Source organism: Chinchilla lanigera, unplaced genomic scaffold (assembly GCF_000276665.1).
Source record: "Chinchilla lanigera isolate Chin_1 unplaced genomic scaffold, ChiLan1.0 scaffold00034, whole genome shotgun sequence".
In the NCBI taxonomy this organism is placed as follows: domain Eukaryota; kingdom Metazoa; phylum Chordata; class Mammalia; order Rodentia; family Chinchillidae; genus Chinchilla; species Chinchilla lanigera.
The window spans coordinates 15,857,810-15,874,368 of NW_004955435.1; the positions used below are offsets into that span (position 1 = coordinate 15,857,810).

Sequence of the window (16,559 nt, forward strand, 5' to 3'; positions counted from 1 at the left end):
GGAAAGTTGTGGAACGTAGGCCGGGAAAAAGGGGACCCATCCTCAAGCCTGGGCCGGAGGAGGGCGCTTCCTTCCGGAAGTGACGCAAACTCAATCCCAGCCCGGCTCTCTCCAAACAAAAGGGATCTTGGGGCCCTGGGCGGAGCTGAATGACATTGGAGAAGGCCCTCCTCCAGACGGCGAGGATTGGTGCCGGCGCGGGGGAGGCGAGGCGATGATTGGCCCTGGTGAATGCCGATGATACCGCCGGCAGTTGAGGGGGCGTGGCCTCGGGAGGCTGTGTATGGGGAGTGGGTGGCGGAGGCGGCTGGCAGCGGATCCCGGAGTGCCGGGGAAAGGTAGGAGCCTATGGTGCTGGGGCTGGGCGGTGGCTGGGGAGGCTGGGTCCTCGAGAGAAAAGCAAAGGCAGGAACACGGGTGGTCTCCCTCCGGGTCCAAGCTGCTGGTGATCCCTTCCCCTGAGGGGGCGGGGCCGCCGTCCACCGCCTGGCATTCCCTGAGGAGGCGGCTCCGCATCCTCCGCGGGTCCTGCAGCTACTTATTGTCCCTCCTGAGTCCCAGCCCCGGGGAAGGGGCTTCCCTCCCGAGTATACGCCTTTACAGGCCCCTTCAGCCCCGTGCCTCAAGCTTGGCGGAGAACTGACGGGTTCCCATTCTTTAGGCAGCCGCCTCCACCCTGTTTTGTACCCCGGGGGGGCCAGGCATCCCTCCCTCCACCTGTCCCTGCTCGCCAGGGTGGGACCAAGAGCTGGTTTTCTCCGTAGGATAAAATCATGTTTTCCAAAAAAGAGGGATAAGGTGAAGCGGATATCAAAAACCCGACCTAGATAACCAGCCGTACCGACGAAGCAGCCTTGCCCCGCTGGGCTTCTTCCCCCGCTGGGCTTCTTCCCATCCCCCATCTCTGGTGCTCAGCCCTCCTCCCGCAGCCCCTCGGGTCCTCTGGTCTGCTGCGGGGGTCGAGAGTTGCTCTGCTTCGGGACGTTTTTAGACTCCAGAAGGAGAAATCGTAAACCACCTTCTTCCCTTTATCCATTGTGCTTTTCCTGTATTCCGTAACCCTTGTCCGAAAACCCCCCCTCTGAGGTTATTTCGAGATTTGAGTTACGTTTCATTTTTGCTTTCCAACCTGTTTCTTCCCTGGGAACTTGATGAAAAACCACCCTCTTCATAGTTCACAGTGAGGTGGGTGTGTTGGATATCTACAGAGTTGGCCTTGCGTGGGTAGGAACGCGGTGTATATTGTTTGACAGTCAATAACAGCATGTTTTGAAACAGTATAGATAAGTAAATAAATTGCATTGCGTTAAGAATCAGTATCTCCCAGTTTGGAGTGTGCTGGTCTGTTGCTCAGGGAGACTGCAGTTAACCTTGAAGGTGTACTGCAGGTTGAAACAAAAGGCAGGAAGTGTTCGAAGGAAAATCAGGTTCAGTTGGCCAGGTTTATGATTAATCTAGTCTTGTTGCCTTTGATTGCCTTCTTCCCCCTCTTTTATAGTGGGATTTCTACCCCGAGAGGACACTAGTACATATAGTGTGTTGCTAATTGGTTTAACAATGCCAGTATCATATACCAAAATTTGGAGTATGGAAATAAGAGCAACTTTTAAATTTCAGAAATAAGGGTGAATAAGAAGGATGGTAAACTAGCTATGCGCATGTGTAACTATTAAAAAGTCTCTCTGTACTGTGCCCCAAAGGTTTTGTCAAGTTAGCCCGCCTTTCAGCAGGTGCAGAGTACTGAGTCTGGCCTAATGTTAATCGTTGAATCCCCAATAATCACTTCATGTCAGTAATCCCATTCTCTGTATTTTTAGCATTATCTCTTTTGCTTTTACTACTCAAGTCCATCTCACTACTGTTATCTAGCTGTAGCCAAAACTGATAGCCGTGAGATGCAGGGAATGGGAATCACTGAGAGTGACTGTAATGGTTCTTGTCTTTTTCCTTCCTGATTATACTTCCTAAAGACACACTTCCTGCAGGTAATTAATTTCGAATAGTTAGGTTCCAAGGTTACAGAGCCCCTCTCAGCGCTTACAGATCTGCCCATTGATTGTTTCCAGATCTCCAGTGAGAAAGCACAAAGAAGAAACTGTGTGGCGGGTCTCTCCAGCAAACACAGTTTACTGCCATAGGAGGGTTAAGACGTGGGCCCCCAGAAATAACAGCAGAAAAAAACTGAGAACAGGAAATCCCCAAGTGATATATCTTATTACATGAGTAGGGAACAGAAAATAAACTAAGGTAAGAAACTAAGGAAACCGAAGGAGCGGTGATTGCCAAGGCCTTAATAAACAGAGAGGAAAAAGCAAATACTGTAATACTTTTCAGTTGTTTCACACAGTAAGCAAGACCTGATTGATACACCTTTGAGTCGTGGACATCTTTAACTCTTTCAGTGTCTGTTTGGTCATGTTAGATGAAGAAGACTACTCTATGCAGAGAATTTTTACGTGTACATCTTATGTATCTCAAATTATAAACTCTTTGAGGACATACAGTTTTTTAAAAAATCTTCATATCTTTCACAGTGTTTAGTGTATAACTTAATGAATGTTTGTTGAATTTAGTTTGGTTTGTTTGTTTTTGTTTCTGTCTTTTTGAGACAAGTTCTTGCTCTCTATGCAGTTTTGGCTGGTCTTGAGCTCACTTTGTACCCCAGGTTGGCCTCGAACTCTCAGCAATCCTCCTGCCTCAGCCTCCCAAGTGCTGGGATTATAGGCGTGCACCACCATGTCCAGCTGTTGAATTTAATTTAAAACAGTCACCTTGGAATAGACTAAAAAGATAATGCACTGATAAAATATAGCACAGATATTTCTATGAACAGTCTGGTTTTTTGTCTTGATTTGACTTGATTTTCAGCATCTTATGTTTTATGAGACTATGGTATCTTAAGTGACTCTAAAATATTGAATTTCCTGTAAGAAAATTTCTACAGGTTATATAATTTTGTTGTCATGAAATTTAAATCAGACTTAAACATAATCGGTAGTAGTCATTTCAGGATTTTATTTTTCTAAGATCCCAACCTGATAGCAATGAGATGAATTTAGGAGAGCACACTAGAAACTGTTTGCTAATTTTTGTTTAAAAAAAAAACTTTCTGAGTGTTTTATTTGTATTATTATTATTGTTATTTTATCATTATTATTATTATTATTATTTGCTGCGGATTAAACCCAGGGCCTAACACTTGGTAGCCAAATGCTCTACCATGTAGCTATACCCCAAATTCTGATTTGTGCTTTTAAAGAACCACTAAATACTTTAATAGGGGAACAGAACAGTATTGCGTCCATGATAGTGATCATACAAACTGATTATGCTGAGCATATTACCCTCAGTCAACTATGGGTTTGTGTCTTCTCAGAATCACATTTGTAGTACTACCAGTTAATTTATAGAGCAGGATTTGAATTCATGGCTTTTCAGAGTGGAGCGAGATGGTGTTCATAGTGGTTGTTGTTAAACTGGTGTTTGGTAGCGTGAAGTAAGAAGCAGAGGTTTATTTCTAGAGCAGATGTGTCAGTTCCATAGTATTTGACCCCAAGAGTGGCTTGTCAACCTGCTTGTAAAAGGAAAGGGGACTGAAAAAGGGAGAGGGGGAAGGGATGAAAAAGAATAAAGATGTGTTATAGACATGTACCAGCGCCCCCAGGTGAAGGTAATTACTATGCACTACAAACCTGTACTAATTTTTACAAAGGCCATTTTTAAAGCCTAAATATTTTCAGCTAATAGCTAAAAATCAAGTCTTCCTAGATTCAATTCAAAGTGTTTCAGTGACAAATGGCTTTCATATTGTGAGGTTATTGAGTGCATTTATAATATAGATGTTAAGGAAAACTGGGTTCTTACCTGCTACTGTTTAACAGTGTAATCCTATGACAAGAACAGTTTTTCTGTTTTCACTATACCCCAGTTTCCAGAACTGTGAGATAGAAATAACTTCGAGGTTTTATATTTAAAGTTTACATGAATTAGTCTGTGTGTGACACAAAACCAGGACATGCATATAAGAAGCACTAAATAATTGATAGGTATTATTACCATCATTGCTGTTATTAGTACTTGCGTGTGAATTAAGAACTTCATATTAAATATACTAAAATACTCCTTTAGCATTTTAGCAGAAGTAAGTAGTGTCTATAATTATAGAAGTAAATAGGTCCGGGGATATAACTCAGCGGCACAGCGCCTGCCTGGCAAGCACAAGGTCCTGAGTTCGATTCCAGGCACCAAAAGAAATTAGTTACTGATTAGTTTTAAGTCCCTCAGTATATAGCTATGATTCCTGTGTAGAGGGAAACAAGGCTTGTAGGCAACAGGGTGTGATACATCCAAGCCAGTGATTTTTAGGAGAGTGTATATCTAGCTTGGAGTATGTTTGTTTAGTAATTTTGTCATGCAAATTTTCTTTCTAGAATTTTTTGACCTTAGGAAAAAGAAAAGCAGGGAGCTGCTAGTGGTGGCATATGCCTGTAATCTTTAGCACTCTGGACAACTAAAGCAGGAGGATCACAAGTTTAGCCAGCCTGGCCAACTTAGTGAGACCCTTTCTCAAAATAAGAAAAACAAAAAGGGTTGCAGGTGTAGCTCAGTGTACAGACCTTGGGTTCAGTCCCCAGTCAGGAAGGAAGGAAAGGAAGACAGACAGGCAGGAAGGCACGCTATAGGCCATTCAGCCAGCTGATGTTTTCATGAATTATCAGTTGCCCTACTCTCTCAACTGCCGTCACCCTAAATATCATAGAAATACTTGTGGGTACTGTGATTACTGTACTCTGTGTGTGTGTGTGTGTGTGTGTGTGTGTGTGTGTGTGTGTCTTCTGTGAGATTTTTAAGGACTTTTCGATGGTCATTTTAAAGTGATTTTTGCCTTATTTTTGAAGATTACCTTCCATTAAGTGAGAATAAAATATGGATAGGGAAGTTAAGTGTGAACGTGGGTGAGAGTGAGGGCAGCGGTATGTGAGTTGAAAACAGGACTGCAAGCAAGGATTTGAAGTAAAGTATGCAGTGATATGGTTCCTACTCACCAACTATTTCTAAACTGTGTATTTTCAGGTTCAAAGCAAACATTTCCAATCTAAATGTATCCTGTACTGTTGAATTAGTCTTTTCTGACATCTGGGGCTACAAAGAATATAGTCCTTAATTGTTACTGAGTTTAAAAGAAACTAGAAAGGAAAATAGGAGAGCACAGATGATGAAATTTACAGATTTAAAAAAACAAAAACAAAAACAAAAAGACTTCTGAACCTCGGAGCATCCGGATCTGGCTCTTCGGTGCAGATCTACCTGGGAAAGTCTAGGTTGAAGTGTCCTGGGGGGCGGGGGCCTACTAGCGTAGAATGGTGAGAGAAAGAGCAGAAGGGAAAAACGGTGAATTGTTTGTAGGAGAAGAATTACAAGTTATAAAGGAGAGAGAAGGGTGAAGGGTAACTGACAGCTAAGTGGTAGAGGAGAAAAGAGAAGCACTAAGAGCTTTTGTTGCGGGTTAGAGCGGGTCTGTTAGCAGCAGGTGCCGTAGGAGTAACAACAGAACTAATCTAGTTCTTAACTGGTTTGATATTTGAGGGTACAATCATGATCCAGTCTAGTCTTATACACCTACTTCTTCCTTTTGCCTGTTGTCCTTAAATTGAGGCCGCAGAGGAAAATTTCTTAAAAGGCTACATCTCCAAAGCCTTCTTCACGTCTCAGCCCTTGGCCCTCACCCCACTAGCAGACTCAACATGTTCCTCTTGGGGATCTGATTATTTCTCATTCAGCATGTCTCACATCATAGTCATCATTTCCCTCTAAAACCAGTTCCTTTTCTAACATCCCTATTTCTGTTAATGGCATCATTCTAGTCACCCAGTCTTAAAACCTCAGCAAATCTGGGCTTATTTCCCCTCTTAAGCGCCCCAGATGGAATTAATCACTGAGTTACTATAAGTGGATTTCTTCTTTATAATGTTTCTAGTGTCAGTTGTTGCATTCTTACTGCCACCATTCTCGTGCACACTTTTTTTCACCCATACCTATACTATTAAATTTTCCACCAGCTGTTCTTCATTTCTCTTCAGTCAGGTCGGATATGTAGTGTAAGTCTAAACCATCCTAAAACTACACTTTTATTATGATAGTTACCAGGTTAAAAATGGTGGCTGTTTATTTCCTAAAAGGTAAAGCCCGATTATGAGCTGTATTTTTCTTTCAAATCAGCATTTTTTGAGTATCCCTTTAAACTAAAGATTGCTAGATGCTAAGTTCCATCAAGTTAAATAGATACAGTAGTTACTCAGAAGAGTTCAGAGTCTTTTGAGGTAAAAAAAAAACAACATGTGAACAGATGAATTGATACAATAGAATATAACTGCTCCTGAGTTCCAAATGTAGATACACATACATTATGCATTTAATATAATGTAAAAAAATAGCTGTGATATCTTTAGAAAGCCCACTTAATTCATTACAAATTTTAACTTGGTCCTTTTCTCAAGCGGTGGTATCATTGGCCTGGACATGTGTTGTGCATGTCCCTAAGATCTTTCCCTGGCTAGGCCATCTCCTCCTCCTTGAAGATCTTCCAAGTCAGAAGGAATAATTTGTTTTGATATGTAAATTAAATATATGAATGATAGATAATGATATTCCATTGGGGGGAAAAAAAAAACTTCTTTATCCTTGCAGATAAAATCAAATGAATGTTCTTTAAGGATGAGAAATGAGACAAATGGCCAATCACTTATTCAATGAAACCGTGTAACTCCTATTGAGATATATATTTTCACCATTTTATAGATGAGGAACTAAAGCCCAAAGGTTAAATGGATAAAGGAACTGTGAAGTGGCAGGATGTAAACCCTATTGAGCTCCAAAATCTGTGCTTTTCCCTCTACAGCATGGTCTCTCAGGAGAACTATTGTCCCTGAAAAGCCTTCCAGCAAAAGTAATTGTTAGGCTTGTTGCTGGCAACATTCAGCTGGTTAAACTTTTTTTTAATCAGTTACAGTATCTGCAAAATAGTATCACCGAGTACAGTTCTGTTAGAAGCTTGTGTGAAGTTTTTGCAGTTCAGGGAGAGTCAAATTATGAACATATCTAATGTATAGATCCCTTAACTATATTATGCTTAATTTTCTATACCATACTCTCTGTGGAATTTCTTTTTAGTTTGGAACCCCAGTGGAGTAAATGACTTCATCCTACATTTACATTCGAAGGGTTTCTGCATAGCAGGCTGCCTGTAGAATTAGGGCCCATGAATCATTTTACTGAAAATAAAAATCAATCTATATTTTATTGTTCCCTTATTATGGTGGCCTTGTTTCAAAAAAGCAAAACCTTAGGGGACAAAGAGATGGATGATATGGACAGATTTATTTGAAATCATGTTATAATTTTGTTTAAATAAATCCAAGTAATATTGAAATAGTTAAAACTATTAGTCTGATATTGAGATATCCTTCCTTAAATTTTCAGTGAAAAAAATTAATATAAAACTAGTATTCATTTTCATTAACATCCATTTCAGAAGCTTGACTGATGTAAGACTTCTGGTTTGGTCTTATCTCATTGAGAATGCTTGAAAGGGTGTGAACAGGTAGCCAGGTGGACAGACCTGTTTTTTATTTATAGCTTTGTGTTAATATTCTCAGAAGGGGAGAGGTGTTTGAATGTATATAGACGTAAGGCATCTTTTTTTCTCAACATATAATCTTACCGGCAACACAGAAGAAAGAGACAGAGGCACCCTTACACAGATGACCCATGAGTCGTAAGATGGCTGTCATAGGGCTCAGAAAATAAATTAGACTGGATCTTAAAAGTACAAGTACTAGGCTTTTAACTGTATTGACATACTCAGTACTCACCTGTAAAATGAGAGTAGTGAGTTAGATTATCTCTAATTCCCTTCCAGCTTTGTAAATCATCTTTTAGCTGAGGTTATCCCACCACACCATTCCTAAGGCTGAAAAAATGAAATCACATGTGAACAGTGGTCACCAAGTAGCAGCCGTTACCAGGAAAGCCTTTGCATTCACATTTCCTGGCCTTGGTACCCACTCTGCCACACACTAGCTATAAGTTTTTGATTTAGCCTCTATGCCTCAGTTTTACCATCTGTTAAATGACAAGTTTGTTGATGGTTATGGCGTCTGTCATCTAAGGTGATCATGAGGATTGAATTAGTGAGTATATATCAAATACTTGGAACACTGCCTACTAAAAAAAGGTTATGTTTAATAAGTACTATCTTTTTATTTTTACCACTTCTTAAATTCTTGGAAAATTATTCTATAGAACTCTGAGGTGATAGTGATTATATTAATCATTGTCCACTTCTATAGTAAGCATATGTCCAAGACTGGTATCCTAGAATCTGCCTTGAATAGTGTGCTGTTTACCGTACGTACTTGGATACAAATAGAGCACTACAGTACAGTAAGTCCCCAAGTTACGAATATTTGAGTTGTAAACTTTCACAGGTAGGGATGGACCTTGCATTAGGAGTACATGCAAGCAAATCATAGAAGTAGCTCGCGTGTCTGCCAGACAGTGTCACAGCTGTGCTGCTGTGTGCTTACTACAGGTGCGACAGTGTAGAGCAGTACAGTGCTCAGGCAGAGCCCAGGATGTCCGAAGCAGGAGGAAAGCTGTGGTGATGTGGAGGGGACTGCTAGAAATGCAAAGCGATATACATTATATATTTGTGCAAAAGTGTGTAAGACTCACTTTGTTGGACTTAAGAACCAATCTGATTTAAAGTTTTCCCTGAACGGAACTTGTTCAGAACTCATTTGGAAGTCAGGGACTTGCTATATTGTAAATGTTTACCTTGAGAAGTATTAGTTTAACTACTGTTGTGGTTTGTGTCTAGATGTCCCCCCAGAGTCTCACGCAGTCATGGGGGCAGGCCTTTCAAAGGTGGTTGAATCTAGAGTTTGTGATTGATTCATGGTCCAGTCCTGGGATTAAGGGTGTGAGTGCTACACCTGCCCTAGGACAGGTAGCCTGCATACAATATAAAGGACAGAAAGAGGCTTGTCGTGCCCCGCCCCCCGTCTGTCTCTTATGTTTTTGCTGTCTTCCTGTGCCATAAACAGTTGCCCCTCTGCCAAGCCACCCTGCCTTGTAGTCAGCCAGTTATGAACTAAAACCTCTACAAACTGTGAGCTAAATAAATCTTGGCTCCTTTAACGTTGGGTGTCAGGTATTTTGTCTCAGCAATGAGACAGTTAACTAAGACAGGTGCAGAGCTTGTCTCTTGAGACCTGCATCAAAGTCTGTCTTGACAGTGTTGGGTAATTAAGCCTCTTGACCCCTTAGTACCATTGTAATTTCTTAGTAAGTGCACTATTCATGCTATATTTCAGGGTGACTCAAAATCATCCTTCCTCAAGCGATCCTGAAATTTACAATCTCTGAAAATATTCCCAAGCCATTGTTTTACATAGTGCTTCTACAGTGTGGCGAGAAAGAGCAGGGTGATAAGACAAAGCAAAGCATTCTGTGAAACAATACGATATAGTACTCATTTTTGTTTTGGGGGGTATTTTTTTGGAAAAACAGTCTTACTGTGTAGTTGAGGCTAGCCTCAAATTCACCGTATACAGCCCAGGCTGGACTCAAACTTGTGATCCTCCTGCCTTAGCTTCTTGAGTGCTGAGATTGCAAGCATGTGACCACCACTGCACCCCGCCCCCCAGTTCTGATAGGCTCTAAAAGTAAGAAGTTAGTGAGTTGTACTGTTTTGTCTGTTTGTGGTACAGTACTGCAGACTGGTGACTTAAACAATAGAAATTTATTTCCTCACAATTCTCAAGGCTGGAAGTTTAAGACCAATATGTTGGTAGAATTGTTGGTTTCTTGAGTTCTCTGTCTTTGGCTCATAGAAAGAAGGCTGTCTTCTCCCTGTGTCTTCATGTTCTTACTGTGACCTATCAGTATCTAAATTTCCTTTAATAATACCAGTCCTACTGGATTAGGCACTACTCTAATGACATCATTTAAATTTAATTACCTCTTTGGAGCCCCTGTCTCCAAATGCAGTCGCATTCTGAGGTACCGGGGGTGGGCGTGGTAGAGAGACACAACTCAGTCTAGCAGTATCTTTTTCGTCAACTGAGAGAAGCGTGGTTTGAGATATTGGTAACAAGCTTTACATATTGCTTAATATTGTAGAATTCCATAAAATGATACTGGTTTTTGAACCTTGATTGTAGGACTTTTATAAATAATAATAGCAAAAATAGCCTTTTAAAATAAATGTACATAGTATATGCTTTCTTGATTAGATTTGTGGGAATATTGGGGGTTGATCACAGGGGTGCTTCACCTCTGAGCTGTGCCTCCAGGCCTTTTTACTTTTTATTTTGATGTAGGATTTTGCTAAGTTGCCCAGGCTGGCCTCGGGATTGCGATCCTCCTATCTTAGGCTCCAGAGTACCTGGGCTTACTGGTGTGTACCACCACTCTTGAAAAATTATTTTCTTACCAGGTTAACAGGTTTTACTTCCCTAACCTGGTCCTAAAATGCCAAAAGAGGAATGAGAAGGACCATTAAGAGTATTGTCACTCTTATCCTAAACGCATAAATAACACCCCAAAACCAAAAGTGCCAGAGGAAGGGGAATCTTAAGTCTTTTGAGATAGTCAAGGTAATATGTCAACACTTTCTACCTCCTGATAATAGATTTCATTGGATACATTTTTAAAATAACAATGCACTTTTGACCATATTTAGCTTTAGTATTTATGAATGTGATGAGTTTTTTCCTTTTCTATTAGTATACGTTTGCAATATATAGTAAATACATTTATTGTACGGAATTGGTACATATACATATTGCATCTTGATCCTTTTTACTTCACTTTCCTCTGTCCCCCTCTATTGTGTCCCCCAAAATTATCATTAAATGTATAACTGAGTTTTTAAAGAAGTACTTCATTTAATGGAAAGCTGTCAGAAATGCCTATTTGGTATGTCAGTCTTAGCTCTTGGAGTTTAAGAACTAATTGTTCCTATTTTAGTTTTGTATATATGTGTAAGATGTGAGTCATTTGGAGTGAATTTGCTTTATATCTTTGTGCAAATCTAATTACAAATACTTAAAACATATTAAATGGCCTGAATATGGGTCATTTATAGCCCCAAGTATAAACTGCCTTTTCTTTTCCTGGTACCTGGAATTAAACTTTGTTCTGAGCTACATCCCCAGCATTTTTTTTTTTTTTTTTTTTTTTTTTGGAGACAGAGTCTTGCTGAGGTGCCCAGGCTGTCCTAGAACTTGTGATTTTCCTGCTTGATCCTCCCAAGCATCTGTGATTATAGGCATATACCACCATGCTGGGCTGATATTTTAAAAATAGGTCTGTGTAGTTTTTTTTGGTTTGTTTGTTTGTTTAGGTGTTTCTGTATCAGGAACCGAAGATACCTCTAAAAATGTTATTTTTCCATCTTTTGTGTCTTATATCACCTACCACTTGGAACAAAAGAAAACTTAAAGTTCCACATAGACACTCACACCCAGATACTAGACAAACATTTTGCTTTACTCCACCCTGCTCCGCCGCACCCCGCCCTATTGCGTACACAGCTATAGAGGTGGTTTAAGGTGGGTTGTTTTTTGTTTTGTTTTGCTTTTGCCAACCAACCTATGTGGTAAAAGGGCACCAATGCTGCTATCCCATAGAATTAATTCAGAGCAACGAAGCAGAAGCTGGGACTTCTTCAAGAAGGAGAAAGCACAGCTAGAACCGGGAGTGGGCATTATCCAGAGATGGGGAAAGTTTAGAGGAAACTGCCCAAGCCACAACAACATATTTCCTAAGCAAAACCATCCTACAGTTAAAGAGGTACTGTGTGTGTGTGTGTGTGTTTGACACACCCTTTCTGATACTTGTAACTCTTCTGATTCTTGGCACATGAACATTCGTGTGGAAAAACCCTTGTGCTCTTCTGGTTATTCGCTTTAACTTGGTGGGGCGTGGTCTGTCAGTAGTCCAGATGGTGTGTTAACCGAGCTCATTTGAAATCATTCATTGGTAACATAAAAATGTTTGAGATTTCGCTTTATTTATTTATTTATTTATTTTGGGGGCAGTACTGAGGAGATTGAACTCGGGGTCATTGCACTGAGTTATATCCACAGCTGTTTTTCACTTTTTATTTTCAAGACAGGGTCTTACTAAGCCACTAAGCTACCCAGGCTGGGCTTGAATTTGTAGACCCTGTCAACCTCCTGGAGTGTTGGGATTACAGGAATGTACCGCCACACCTGACTCATATTTAGCTTTTAAGTGGGCTTATTTTCCCAATGTATTAAAATGCATACAACCTTATCCTTTTTTATTTTATGTATTTATATAGCTTTTTAACTGAGAAAAATAAAGCTTCGTATAGCTACAGCTGGCTGTACCACAGAATATAATAATGTGTCCAGACAACTTGTCCACAAATGGTTTTTATTTCAGATTTCATTTCCTTAGAAATATCTGTGTATAAACTCAGGAAAGTTGAGTCTTGAAGATATTTTAATGGAAAGCATGAGCGGAGCATCTGTTTGAAATGATCTTGTTTTTCAAAGTCATTTAATGAATGATGACAATGACAAGTAACAGCTCATTTAGAAAATAAGTAGGGAACAGGTCTGTAGACTATAATGTGGCATGCCAAAAATCTAGCCGTCATATTTCGATAATAAATGTGGGGTTAGAAACAACTTTTTTCCACAAATCCTGGGCCACATAATTCAGCCCTTATATTGGCCAGAAATTGTAGGAATAGCTTAGTTTAATCAGGGGTTTGCCTGTTGGGTTTAATACCCAGCATTGCAAGAAAAAAAAAAGATTTGTTTAGGTGTTGTTATTTGTATATTTTTGACTGCACAACAAACCTACACTCCTTCCCCCGAATTAGTGATTATAGTTTTGTGACTAGTTCTTGGTTGAATGAAATAGCCAAGAATTTATTGCTGTGTTTTTTCTTACTTTAACACTACCTATTTGATTGTTAGGTTTGAGCAACTCAACTAAGTGTGCAGACTAGGTGCCTTAAGAGCAAGATAAAAATGATAGTTTATCAAATAAGTTTAAAGCCTCTTTCCTTTGGGGGGGTATTGCTAAGGATTGAACCCAGAGCCTCACATATGCCAAGCTGCATCATTGAGCTGTACCCTTAGCTCCCCGCCTCCCTGTTTTAATTGCTGTGCTTAAAATAGGAAAACAAGTTAGGCATGATGCCACACACTTGTCATCCCAGTACTCAGAAGGCTGAGGCAGGAGGAGCATAGCAATTTGAAGCCAGCCTGGGCTACATGGTAAGTTCAAGGCCACCTGGACTACATAGTGAGACTTGGTCTCAAAAGAAAAAAAATTTACATATACTTCAGCATTTAATATTTGGACACAGCTGGGTATGGTGGTGCACATTTGTAATCTCAGCACTCGGGATACGGAGGCAGGAGGATTGCTATGAGTTCAAGGCCAGCCTGAGCTACATAAGCAAGTTCAAGGCTGGCCTGGACTACAGAGTGAGACCTTGTCTCAAAGCAACAACAACAACAAAAAATATTTCAACATAAATGGGAAAATGTGGAAGCCGGATATATACAGGCAGCCTATAGGCAAATTAGAGATGATCATATGTTGATTTATTTGCTTATGGTGAAGTGAGATGAGAATTTTCCTCAAATGAATTTGACAGATTGAACATTTCAGTGCATTGTGCATATGTATACTTTTGTCAGTTTAGCACAAGAAAGTCTCTAGTGACATTCAAAAGTTAGTCCTTGAAATGGCACTGGGCATCCAAAAGTAAAAAAAAACAACTTTACTTTCCCTAATTATACTTGTAAAAAGAAGTCAAATTCTTGGTGTTTTTCCTGCACAAAGCTTCAACTTGAAGAACTAGCTGTTTTTTCTTTCTTGCCCACCTATAGCTGTCAGACTTAATTAGTTACGACAGTTGACAGTGGGATTCATGAAGTCGTTCACAGTATAGTCATACGACGTATTAGTCAGCATTCCTGTCCCTGGGACACAATACCTGACATCTATAGTTCAAAAGAGGAGAGTTTTAATTTGGCACATGGTTCAGGGGATCCAGTCCATGGTGTGCTGGCTCCAAGTTAGAAATATGGTAGAAAGCTGCTCAATTCATGGGAAACAGAGCAGGGGAATAATGCCAGAGAGGAATGAAGAGAAACCATATATAGTACTTAGGTTCATGCCTCTGTGACCAACCTAAACACACCCAGGAACTTGCTTTGCTAATCTGCTGGGCATTTCCTAATCCAGTTGACCTAGATTAATGATCATACATAGACAATAAATTTCTTATTATTTTGCAGCATTGGGCATTTTACCACCATGCTGATGGCATTTTAAATATATTTGTCAATTTTCCCAAATCTCAACAACTGAAGAAAATCTTGAGTTGATTATACTTGAGGACTAAAGTGTGACTCTGCCAGTTACCAGGTCAGTATCACCTTCATCCCCTTAATGGAAATTACCACTGCCATCATAAAACAACACAGTTTTATGTTCTTTGTATTTCAGACAAATTTATTATAATACCGAGATTAGATTCAAATGTATAGAACACAGAGAATTACTACTAAATTACTTACAAAAAAGTTTACTGGAATATGTTGATTCTTGAGGTACATAGCTGTGGCTTTTTCCAAGAATAGAATTTTTTTCTTACCTATGCTTTACTGCTTTACTTATAATTAAGATGACTCTAAAAATTATGTTATTTGTATTTTATGAGAATATATATCATAACAAATCAAAAACATTGACATGTGTGTTAACTATTTAATTGTACTCCCTAAAAATACTTGATTTTTACCTAGGAGCTTAGAATGGATCCAAGACCTTGGAGATTGTCTCCTGTGTTTTATTTTACCTAGTAGGAAGTTCAAGGCCAGAACAAATGAGTAATTTTCTTTTTTTTTTTTTTCCAATTTTTTTGTTTGTTTGTTTGTTTTTTGGTTCTTTTCCTGTACCAGAAATCGAACTCATGACCTTGCGCTTGCCAGGCAGGTGCTGTATCACTGAGCTAAATCCCCAGCCCTTTTTTTTTTTTTTTTCCGGTCAAATGAGTAAATTTCCTTCCTCAAGCTTTATAGCTGTTCATTGGCAAAGCCAAGACCAAAATTCCACATTCCTCACTCTCAGTCCATTCTTTCACTCCTACCTTTATTTTTTGGTTTTTCTCCGGTACCGGGAACCGAACTCACGACCTTGCGCTTGCCAGGCAAGCGCTTTTGCCGCTGAGCTAAATCCCCAGCCCTTACTCCTACCTTTACATTGCCTCTTGAACTCATAGTTTTGGGACTTTTAAGAAAGAGCATCTGTCTGGCAAGTGTGAGGTTGTGAGTTTGAGTCCTGGTACCGGAAGTAAGGAGGGAGGGAGAAAGAAAAGAAAACGGAAGAAAAGAGAGCAGTATGGGTGAGCAGTGCCATAACTCTAGCCCTATCTTTCGTACATTGGTGCTTACGCTGCCAGTTAGTTTACTCGGTGTAGTCAGTAGTTATGGGGTTCCTTTACCAAGTGCCCATTATTCTGCTTTACACCATGGAAAGGGAGAGAGGGAGAACGTTAGATGGCAGGGTATTTCCTCTACCTTAGGATCTGATGGAGGTGAAAACCCGAAGCCAGGACAAAGTGGTGGAAAGGGGAGGTCTTCTAAGAAACCAGTGTAAAGCAACTGGTAGTTTAGGTTCCTCGTCATCCTTCACTCCAGTGCTATCCCCATTCTTCGTGTGGGTTCCCAACTACAAAAAGGGCAGCAGAAGGTATTGCTGAAGTCAGTAATTTTGGCAGCCTGCAATTTTGGTAATCCTTTCTTAGAATTCTTCTGGAAAAGGAGATGATAATAGTTATTAGTAATTCAGCCACTAACTAGGCAGTATCTGAAACTTGGTAAGACGTTTCACATTTATTAACTCAATCTTCACAACAAGCTTATGGGTTACATATCATCAAGAGATGAGAAAGCTGAGAATCAGAAGCTAGTCATTTGCCATGGCACTGGATAAAATTTCCAAAGCCCTCCCACCTTCTCTAATTATGGTTGCAAAGCAGCTACCCCATCACATAACTAGGAAGATGCAGACCACGCAAAGCCTCATGTTCTGACATACCATTATGTAGTAATTGTAGTATTATTAGGTTTGTCGGGGGGTATTGTTTGGGATTTTTTCCAGTTTTTATTTTCATTATAACTGTTACAAGACCTACCTCTAATTCCAAAGTAAAAAGGTAGCAGTTAGAACTGAGCATACATTGAGGGTATTTTATTGTGTTGTAAAAGATTTGTACAGCATGTCTTGGAATATGCAGGGTTACATATTGTCCGTCACTTAAAGACAGTAGCTCAAGTAGGAGTCAGTGAGTCTTGTGTGCCCCCTCAAATTTAATAAGAGTTAAGGATTGCCGGCGAGGGTGTAAACTGGTCATGTTGTATGTGAGAATGACAGTTTGTAAGTAAAAAGTAAGAGAGGGAAGATGGAACTAGCTCTACCCTGGAAGTTATAAGAAGTACCTT

At 40.0% G+C, this 16,559-nt stretch overlaps 1 protein-coding gene across 3 annotated transcripts in view; it reads left to right on the forward strand.

Annotated features, from left to right (window-relative positions):
* The first annotated feature begins 246 nt into the window (after positions 1 to 246).
* Positions 247 to 16,559, forward strand: part of Cttnbp2nl (CTTNBP2 N-terminal like) — a 52,431-nt gene continuing 36,118 nt past the window's right edge. The window contains exons 1-3 of one of the 3 annotated variants that reach the window (XM_005388956.2): positions 247 to 338; positions 11,694 to 11,856; positions 14,352 to 14,481. The gene's annotated coding sequence lies outside the window, so the exon portion shown is untranslated. The remainder of the gene's footprint in view (positions 339 to 11,693; positions 11,857 to 14,351; positions 14,482 to 16,559) is intronic. The other 2 variants (XM_005388955.2, XM_005388957.2) reach the window with 2 other exon arrangements.